Source organism: Grammomys surdaster, unplaced genomic scaffold (assembly GCF_004785775.1).
Source record: "Grammomys surdaster isolate TR1022 unplaced genomic scaffold, NIH_TR_1.0 114059, whole genome shotgun sequence".
NCBI classification, from domain to species: Eukaryota; Metazoa; Chordata; class Mammalia; order Rodentia; family Muridae; genus Grammomys; species Grammomys surdaster.
Window position 1 is genome coordinate 6,199 of NW_021612427.1, and position 10,840 is coordinate 17,038.

The following is a 10,840-nucleotide window of genomic DNA, read 5'->3' on the forward strand; positions in this document are numbered from 1 at the left end:
GATTGGGTGCAGAGCTGCCTCCCGGGATCTGTGAGTGCTCGGGCCCAAACCGGATGGAGCCCGCCCCGGGCCAGGAGCGAATTCCTGGGTCCCAGTGGGTCCCGGTTGCTCCTTGTTTGGGGAGAGTGTTGCTTTTACCTTACCTGGGATGCTGCGTGAGTTCAAGCTCCTGGGAGTCCCTGTTTCTCTCGGTTTTCTGGGGTTGAGTACCTATGACTTCATTCTTAAAAAAGAAATTTTATTTTGATATTGAAAAAACAACTTTTAAAAAATATTTAAATACATAATGCAATGGTAAATTTTAAATTTTATCAAATATTTTATTATAATGCCTTTATTAATATATGGAGGTTAGAATGGAGGAAATTTTAATGAAAATAACTATAATAATGATGGAAACAACAATGACTTTATAAATTATAATGAACAGTCAAATTTTGGATCCATGAAGGGGAGACAATTATGATAGAAGAAGCTCAGGCAGTCCCTATGATGATGGTTATGGATCTGATGATGAAAATAATGATATAGTAACAAAAGGTTTGTATTTTAAAAGACGTAGCTATTGATTAATGTAATATATCAATTAGATATACATTCCTGAGGTCATTTAAAAAAATCTGTTGTAGCTTTCTCTTTTTCTTTTCATTACATTAGGTATATTGCTCTATAAATTATGTTAATGATACCAGGAATAAAAATTGGGAAGTTTTTAATTAAATTACCTTATGATAACAGCTAGTCTTAGGGTTTTACTGCTGTGAACAGATATCATAACCAAGGCAAGTCTTATAAAGGACAGCATTTAACTGGGGCTGGCTTACAGGTTCAGAGATTCAGTCCATAATCATTAAGGCAGGAAGCATGGCAGCATCCAGGCAGGCATGGTGCAAGACATGCTGAGAGTTCTTCATCTTCATCTCAAAGCTGCTAGCAGAATACTCACTTCCAGGCAGCTAGGATGAGCGTCTTATAACCCACACCCACAGTGACACACCTATTCCAACAGAGCCACACCTTCTAATTATGCCACTTCCTGGGCCTCGCATATACAAACCATCACACAGCTCTCTCAGCCAAAGTCCATGCCATTTTTTCCCACCTTGTTAACCCTCTTCTGTCCTGACAGTGCCTTCAGCATAAATGTAATTATACAGGAAACTGTTATGTTTTATAATGATATACCATATAAAGGTCAGAAAATTTCTCAGTCTCTTTATGGATTATGTTTATGGATTAAAAAGTTTTATTTTGATATTAGAAGAGCTTCAATTCAAAACTATGAGTTTTAAGGCCCAAACTTAACGAGGATTGATAGTCAGTAACTTTATAAATAATCAGATCTTTTAATGTATTCAGAAATATATTTGAAGTCATACTAAGAACTGATGCAGTTAATTGCAAGATTAAGCTTTAGTCTCCTGTTTTATGTTTGTGAAGTAAAGTTAAGAGCAGAGAACTAAAAACAGACAAAGGCTGTTTAACTTAGATATGGTTGGTAGGATCTAGCCCTCAAACCTGTCAGAGATCTGATGAATATTGCATTTATTTGTTTAAATTTACCACAAAGAGCAGAGACGCCCAGATCCTAACAGTGACCTTCCCAAGGTCTCCAAGAAGATATGGGCACAATAATAAAAGATACCACATGGGTTGTGGTACCATAAGCACTGGACACAATTGTCTCAGTGCTTTGGTCACTGCCAGGGCCTGGCCTGCACTGTGGACAAACAGAGGACAACTGAAGGATTGATTGCCATGAGTTGCTTAAGACAAGATGAGGTCACTCTCTCCCATGTACCTCCTCAACAGAAAAAGCCTCTTCACCTTCTAGGCCTGATGGCCAAAGACTGTCATTGCTGATGTGTGGCTCAGTGGCAGAGAGATCTATTGCAACAATAGGAAGCATAGATTAGCATCCCTCCAACTTCAAGGACAAGTCATAAAATAGGAGATGTTATGATAAAGATATTAAAAAATGTTATCAAGAACAATCACAGACTGTTCAGTTTGTAAACAAACAAGACACAGCAGATGTTGATTCTTCACCTCTATATGGGGGAGCCAATTCTGGCAGAATACCCACCATCCTCCCACTAAGGTAGTTGACTGATAGGCAAGTTTGGGTAGAACTATGGCTATGACAAAAGAAAAATTACAAGCACTAGAACAGCTAGTTGAAGAGCATCTGGAGGCTCAACATATAAAAGAGTCTAACATATATCTCTATTAAAATGAAATAGTTTTTTGCATATTATAACATAAAACACATTACAGGTAAACAACACAATCCTAGGATGAGTAGTTGAGGAAAGATTTAATCATACTTTTAAAAGGATGCTTATGAAGCAGAAAGAAGTTACAAAGACCCTCAGAGATAGATTACATAGTGTTTTATTAACTTTAAAATTTTTAAATGGTAATGAACAAAAATCAACTGTTGTTGAGAGACATTGTAAAATATCTGCTGATTCCTCTACATGGGAACAAGTCTGAAAGTGGCTGAGGCATGAATGTCTTCAGCCAGGACTTCAGCAAAGCATAAACAATAAATCTTGTTGGCTACAGAGTCCTCAGGACTTATTATTATATGCCAACCTTTCAAATGGCATGGATGAAAATTTATATTACAATTTGATTATATAGTCTGAACTGACTTATAGAGAAAGACAGATGCCTTTCCTGCTTGAACATAGAGCAGAGAATCACCTTTAGCTGATTAGTGCACACTGCATATTTCATATATGTGTATTAGTCAGGGTTTCCATTGCTGTGAAGAGACACCATGACCAAGGCAACTTTTATAAAGGACAATACTTAATTGGGGCTGGCTTACAGGTTCAGAGGTCAGTTCATTATCATCAAGGTGGGAAGCATGGCAGCTTGAAGGCAGACATGGTGCTGCAGGAGCTAAAAGTTCTACATCTTGATCCAAAGGCAAATAGAAGACTGACTTCCAGGCAGCTAGGAGGAGGGTCTCAAAGCCCACTCCCACAGTGACATACTTCCTCCAACAAGGCCACACCTACTTCAACAAAGTCATACCTCCTAATAATGACACCTCCCATGGGCCAAGCATATTCAAACCATCACAATGTGTTAATGCAGAAATGTATATTACCTTTAAAAGTTTACAGAGCAAAAGAACCAAACACCAAAGAAGACAAGTTAAGTAGCCCAGGTGATCAAGCCTCACAGAATACCTCAATAGCTGTTTCCTGAAAGACTTCATGAATTTTACAGGAAAATGAATGGAACTTGAGAATATCATCCTGAGTGAGGTAACCCAGAGCCAGAAAGCCATGTCTGGTACGTACTCACTTATAAGTAGACATTAACCATAAACTGCAAAATAACTATGCTACAATCCATAGACCCAAGGAAACTGGGTAATAAGGAGGCCCCAAGGGAAGATAAATGAATCTCACTCAGAAGGGAAAACTAAATCGTCATAGGAGGTGAATGGAAAGAGGGAACCGTGTAAGAGAGGGAGTGAGGAGAGGAACAGGGATGCCAATTAGGAGTGAGGAGACAAAGGGCAGGAGAGGGCTAGAAGTGAGAATGGAAATCAGCAGGGGGGATCTCAGGTGACTAGTTGGAGGTTTGGGATGGAGAGGATATGGGGAGTCTATAGGGGTGACTCTAGATGAGATTCCTACCAGAAGGGGTATAGACTGAAGTGGCGACCTCCTGTAGCCAGGCAGGAGTTCCAGAGGACGGAGTGGGGCATCAATACACCCACAAAACCTTCAACTTAAAATTTGTCTTGCTTACAGCACGTGCACGGATAAGGATGGAGCAGAGCCTGAGGGCAGAGCCAACCATGACTGCCCCCAAATGAGACCCATCCCAAGTGAGAGAGTGAACTGCTGATACTATTAATGATACTCTGCTATTCTTGCAGCCAGGAACCTAGTATATAACTGTCTCCTGAGAGGCTTCATCCAGCATTGGTTGTTGGCAGATGCAGAGACCCACAGCCAAACATCAGGAGGAGCTCAGGGAGTCTTGTAGAAGAGTGGGAGAGCGAAGTGAGCAAGGTGGAGGGATCAAGGACACCAAAAGTAGACCTATGCAGTCAACTGACTGGGACCATGGGTCCCATAGAGCCTGGGCCACCAACCAAGGAACATGCAGGGGCTGGACCTAGACACCCCCTACATATTTGTGCCAAATGTGCAACTTGGTCTTCATGTGGGTCCCCTAACAAGTGGAGAGGGGGCTGTCTTGGTCTCTGTTGCCTGCCATTGGATCCCCTTCCTTTGGGTCTCAGTGGGAGAGGATGTACTTAGTCCTGCTGGGACCAAATGTCCCAGGGTGGGGAGGTACCCAAGAGGGCTCCTCTTCTCTGAGGAGAATGAAAGGGGGCAATGAATGGAGGTATTTGCAAAGACTTGGAAGAGAGGAGGGAGAGGGGCTGTAATCAGGATGTAAACTGAATAAAAAAAATCTGCACACAGAACAACTTCAAAATGTCTAAGATTGGCCAGTCTCACAGACCGTTCCAGCCAGGATTTCAGTTAAGCCCTGGACTTCCCCATCACATGGACATCAGACAGCCAATGTAACAGTTAGCTTTCTTAGGACTTGACCATTATCCCAATTTTCTTAGGGCCTCCAAAAGATGCCTTCACCCCCAGACAGCAGGAAGCAATTTTATGAGAACAATGTCCCACTCCTAAGAGCTGGCTGGGTGGTTTTTGATCATTCAATGTGTGATGGATGTTAAGCGGGGGTGGGGAGTGGGGGTGTGGGGGGGTTGATCACAAGTTGTTAGTGGTCTTGGTCAGGGAACAAAAGAAGGAAGTTGGATTCGGGAATCTCTTTTTCTCCTTTGTATTTCATTTATTGTTCCTTCTCTCCTATCTAGTGTTAAGAGAAAAGGGAGGAGAAGGGATGGAAAGAGAAAAGGGGGGAGAAGGGGTGGAAAGAGAAAAGGGGGATATAGGGATGATACAATAAATTACTCAAACTATTGAATCTACTTTTAAACCAAAGAGTGTTAGCAAGTCAAATATTTTACATCACTGTGGAGTTTTGTGTATTGATAGAAATTTAACGTTACATTTTGCTATAACACACTATGCATATATGTTTCAACTCTTAGGTATTGTACTTATGGAACTAATTTAAAAATGTAAAGTTCTAGTCCTTGAAAGCTACTATTACAAAATATTAGGATAATTAAGAAATACCCTGTCTCGAAACTCCCCCTACCCCCCTCAAAAAGAAATGAAAGTTTGTAATCAGCCTGAAGTGGAAACTTAAGGGTCCTTTGGAAAATCAGTTGTGTTGGACAGTGTTTTGCTGGGACAAACACGTGAAGGAGTGTCTTCCTGAAGTGGACACAGGTGAAAGACTAAGGCAGACTTGTGAAGGAACGTTTCACTGAAGCAGACACAGGAGAGAGGATGTTCTGCTAAAGCAGACACATGGAAGGACACGTGAGGAAAGATTCTTTGCTAATGACATGCATGTATTGGTCTGTCCTTACATGTGAGCTCCATTAGTTGAGACTCAATAGAGAGAAATGCACCAAAACACTTCTGGTGGAGTGCTGCAATTTTCTTGCCGCTTCCTCAGACTTGGGCTGATTGGCAGAGTGATGTCAGCTGAGGCAGATGCACATGCTGAGGGGAGACCCATGAAGAACACATGATGTTTAAGGGTCGTATAGCTAGGACTTGATGGACAGCGGTGGAGGCTGAGCTTGGCTTGCTTATAGAGTTAGTTGTGCAATGCGTGTGGGTATTGTGTCTTTGCTGATCTTCACTTTGCTGAGAGAGGCACAGCTGTGCAGAGGCTGAGGCCTGGCTGTCTTTGCTAGGTCATGCCACCGCTGCTGATTCATGTTTGCTATCTTGACTCTACCAATCTTGACTGCTGGTGTATCTGTGACGTTTCTGTAAGCAGATCAAGCTGCTGCTGCTAACCTGTGAACTGAAATTCCGATTTCCAGACAACATAGACAGGAGATGCTCCAAAGAACATTTCTAAACAGAAACATTTCTAAACAGCCACTCCCCTGTAGCTTTTCTTTCCCACTATCTCTGGTGGGTGGTGGGCTACAAGGGAGGTTAAAGCATTTAAGAACCATCATTAAAAATGTGGTTTAAAAATTACTTATGTCAGTCAATCAAACTTGTGTTCATGTTATATAGTAGTTTAAATGATTAAAGATATAAGCTTTTTTAGCCTCCTGTACAAGTTTTTAAAGTTAAGCAGATAAATTGTTAGAAACAAGCAATGTTTGCCTATTCAGATATACTATAGATAGATGGTCTTCAAACACTTCAGAGATCTACAGAATATGGCATCTAAAGTTTTTTTTATTAACAAAGCTTTTCTTGACAGCAAGACATGACTGCTCCAGGCAGCACCCCCATTCTTCTTCAAAGAAGATATTGGGCACTGAAGAACCTCCATATGGAGTTTGCTTCAAATGTGGCAGAGCTAGCCACTGGGCAAGACACTGCCCTTGCTCTGATTGCTGACAGAACGTTGTCCAAGCTGTGGACAAGAAGGACATGGAGGAAACTTTGCTAAGACAAAGAAGGCAGGTCCTTCAATATTCTTGCTTCACAGACAAGTCTGTCAGATATACTACATCAGAAGACTGGAGAATGGATGCTCTAACATTACAGAGGAATCTTGGGTGGCTATACAGGTAGCCATCAACCACTGTCATTTCTATAGTTTTGGAAGCTGTTCACTCTACACTTCCTGTTTCCTCAGGTAATATTTATCCTTCTCAGGTCTCTGACAGGGTTGAGGACTAGATAGTTATAGCCTCAAAATTAAGCTTAAATTGTTTAGGATTTAAGAACATGTGTTAAGGTCTAAAAAGATATTTATAGGTTGGGAAATGTAATAGAAAATGATATACATATAGAACCTTGGACTCACCAAGATAGGATGGATATTAGAGTACTTTCTCCAAGGTTGCTGTCTTAGGGTTTCCTTGCTGTGAAGAGACACTGACCAAGGATCTGATAAAGGACAATATTTAATTGTGAATGGATTACAGTTTCAGAGGTTCAGTCCATTATCATGATGGGGAGCATGGCAGCGTCCAGGCAAACAGGTGCTACAGAAGGAGCTGAGAGTTCTACATCTTGATCTGAAGGTAGTCAGTAGGAGGCTCTGGATCACACTGGCCAGACTTGAGCCTATATCCGAGACCTCAAAGTCCCGTCTCCACAGTGACATACATTCTCTAACAAGGCTACCTCTCCTCCAATAAGGCCATACCTCCTAATAGTGTCATATCTTTTGAGCCAAGCATATTCAGACCACCACAGTTGCCAAATACAAATGGACTGGTCATTGTCAATGTAATTCTTACCTGAAAATTTTCATAATTGTTCTTGCTGTATATAGTTTCTTGATATTTTAGAAAGAGCCTATTATTGGACTAAAAGGTGGAGATGTTGGAGCGATGTTTTTATGCACTGGGTAAAGATTGTCTATGTAGCCTTTGGGCTGGGGCAGACACAGAGTAGGTCTGCTCCTGTGGAGATACTGAATCCTCAGCCATTCTAGAGGAACCACTGCACTCAGAGCAGCCAGTAAGAACTCCATCTCACTCCCTAAGCCCCAGAGATACATCTGGGAGCCAGGGACATTCAGGACACACCAGCTACCCAAACCCCACCCCTCTGGAATTCCACTTCCCTTCTGCCCCTGCCTGGTCCTTTGGGCTGGGGCAGACACAGAGTTGGTCTGCTCCTGTCCTGTGGAGAAACTGAATCCCGAGCCATCCTAGAGGAGCCACTGCACTCAGAGCAGCAGACACCAAGGTGGTTTGCACTTGGGAGACATCGTATCCTGAGCCATCCTAGAGGAACCACTGCACCCAGAGCAGAAGGATTTCCAGATCCAAGAGGTGGCCTGAGTCCCAGGAGTTCTTACACCCAGGATATTAGGATCATGAGACCACAGAGACATCTGGACTCTGAGGAGCTCTGCCACAAGCAAGATAAATGGAAATACAGACTCCAGTCTTACACAGTGAGGACAGGTAACACTAGAGTTAACCAGATGGTGAAAGGCAAGCGCAAGAACATAAGCAACAGAAACCAAAGTTTCTTGGCATCATCAGTACCCAGGTCTCCCAATATAGCAAGCCCTGGACACCTCATCACACCAGAAAAGCAGGATTCAGAATTAAAATCACTTCTCATGATGATGATAGAGGATTATAAGAAGAACATAAGTAACTCCCTTAAAGAAATACAGGAGAGTACAAGTAAACAGGTAGAAGCCCTTAAAGAGGAATCACAGAAATCCCTTAAAGAAATGCAAGAAAACACAAAGATGAGCCGCCTGTCCTACAACGAGAAGTCGGACATCTGGTCGCTGGGCTGCCTGCTGTATGAGCTGTGTGCGCTGATGCCACCGTTTACAGCTTTCAACCAGAAAGAGTTAGCTGGGAAAATCAGGGAAGGGAGATTCAGGCGCATCCCCTACCGCTACTCAGATGGCTTGAATGACCTCATCACTCGCATGCTGAATTTAAAGGACTACCATCGCCCTTCAGTGGAAGAAATTCTGGAGAGCCCTTTGATAGCAGACTTGGTTGCAGAAGAGCAGAAGAGAAATGTGGAGAGGAGAGGCCGGCGCTCAGGAGAGCCTGTGAAGCTGCAGGACTCCAGCCCCGCGCTGAGTGAGCTCAAGCTGAAGGAGAGGCAGCTGCAGGAACGAGAGCGAGCACTCAGAGCTCGGGAGGACAGCCTGGAGCAGAAGGAACGGGAACTTTGTATTCGAGAGAGACTTGCAGAGGACAAGCTGGCTAGAGCCGAGAGTCTGCTGAAGAACTACAGGCTGCTGAAGGACGAGCACAGGCTCCCGTCTGCGGCTGGTGGCCCAGAACTTGATCTTCCATCCTCAGTCATGAAGAAGAAAGTTCATTTCCATGGGGAAAGCAAAGAGAACACCGCACGGAGTGAGGACTCCGAGAGCCAGGTCGCCAAGTCCAAGTGCAAGGACCTGAAGAAGAGGCTTCACGCTGCCCAGCTACGGGCTCAGGCCCTGTCTGATATTGAAAAAAACTACCAGCTAAAGAGCAGGCAGATCTTGGGCATGCGCTAGGCCGCCACGGCGTGGAGCTGGGTCAGTATTGATACTGACAACCCACCAGAGATTGGTCCTCAGCTGCTGTAGTTTTGTGTGTCTGAACCTTTGTGTGTGGTGAGCGTGGCACTGGGATTCTTCGTGGTCTACAGGATGGACATGTCCTCTTCCTAATATCCCTGTGTAGAAAGCATGCTGGCTTTGCTGGTTGGTTGGGCTTTTGATCCTGTGTGCGATTACTACTTGGAATATGAGACGGTGCTCTATAGATACTATAGATCTTAGGAGAAAATAATGTTAGGGAAAGAATACTTCACCTGAAGGACTCACTGAGAAGTTCACACAACTGAGCGATGCTGCCTTCACTGCCGTTTCCAGGGGAGGTTTCAGCGGGTGTGTGACCTCACTGTAAGGGAGATGGCAGGGCCTGGGGTCTTGACTCTCCCACAGAGTTGCATGTCAGAGGCACAGTGAGAGCTTATTTAGTGTGTGATGTTACAGGGAAGACCCAGCCACTGGCCTGACAGCCCCACTCAGAAGCATTCTGGGTCTAAGTTGCTCGTTGTGCTAGTTAACTAAAGACTAGACTTGGGACAGAAAGTATAAGGCTGCAGCTTTTACCTAAGCACGTGATTTACCTTAGGGTAACTCATGCCAGCACAACACCTAGGCTATGCCAGGCTGACTGACACAGGGCAAATGTCATTAGCAGTGTCCCTCAGCACGATGCTGTCCTGCAATACAGGCAGGCACTGGGGACAAGAGGCTGCTGGGAGCCCTGAGAGCTCCCTCTCCTGCTGTGTGCAGGGCTTGTCTCCGTCTGTCAGTTCATGACATTAGTTAAGTGCTGTCTGTGCCCTCAACTATGAACGGTCCAAAATATCAGAGTCTATATATTTTAAATCACACATGTGGTCTCCAAACATTTAATGTTGGAGAACTGTCTTCAGAAAGTTGGTCTATTTAAGGCTACTGGGGGAAAAGCAGGTCTCCTTTGCTATCTGTCCACAGTCCCTTGAGACGGCTTCAGAAAAGAACAGTGTGCAGTATACGTTATTGATAGCCTTCACCTGAGTGAGGGCCAGATAGCTCTTGTCTACAGACTCCTGAAGACCTCTGCAGAAAGGGGTCCATTTGTCTAAATAAGTGCTGCTGGCTGAGACGGAAGGTCAGAAGCATTTTAATGCTGTTTGTTTCATGGCTAAATCCACAGGCTCCTTGCGTTTTAAAACTCAGTGTGCTTTCCTTTCTGGAGCTGTGACAGCTTGCTTGGGTGGGTAACTTGCTGAGATTGACTTTTGAAATGCTTCAGGTAAACTGCTGTTGGCACTTGCAGCTGTAGACGCTGTACGAGGGAGGGATTGCTCACTGTGACAGCACCTGGGACCCCTTGCAGCTGCAGATGCAATCCCTGGGATCTCTTGCAACTTTGACTTGCAGTAGCAGCTTGGAATGTTAAAGTGTGGTGAGCATCTTCTCTGCTGTGAGGGGCCTGACAGTCTACCAGGTGGGAAATCTTGTTAAAAACCGGGAACTCAGTGCAGTGGTTTTCCTGCTTCTTCTTTCTCCTTTGGTCTATAATGATATTGGCATAGCAACACAGAGTAAAATCCATATATAAATAATTCTAAGTATGAGGTTTTAAATGTTCTTGAACTGTAGAAAAACTTAATTGGATACAATTGTTTATAATTAACAGGTCATCTTATTTATAAATTTTCAATATAATATAAATCTATTTTGTGGAAATTTAAAAAAAAAAAAAAAA

The 10,840-nt window shown here is 43.5% G+C and overlaps 1 pseudogene; it reads left to right on the forward strand.

Annotated features, from left to right (window-relative positions):
• The first annotated feature begins 8,316 nt into the window (after positions 1-8,316).
• LOC114635614 lies at positions 8,317-9,090 on the forward strand (annotated as a pseudogene).
• The last annotated feature ends 1,750 nt before the right edge of the window (positions 9,091-10,840 follow it).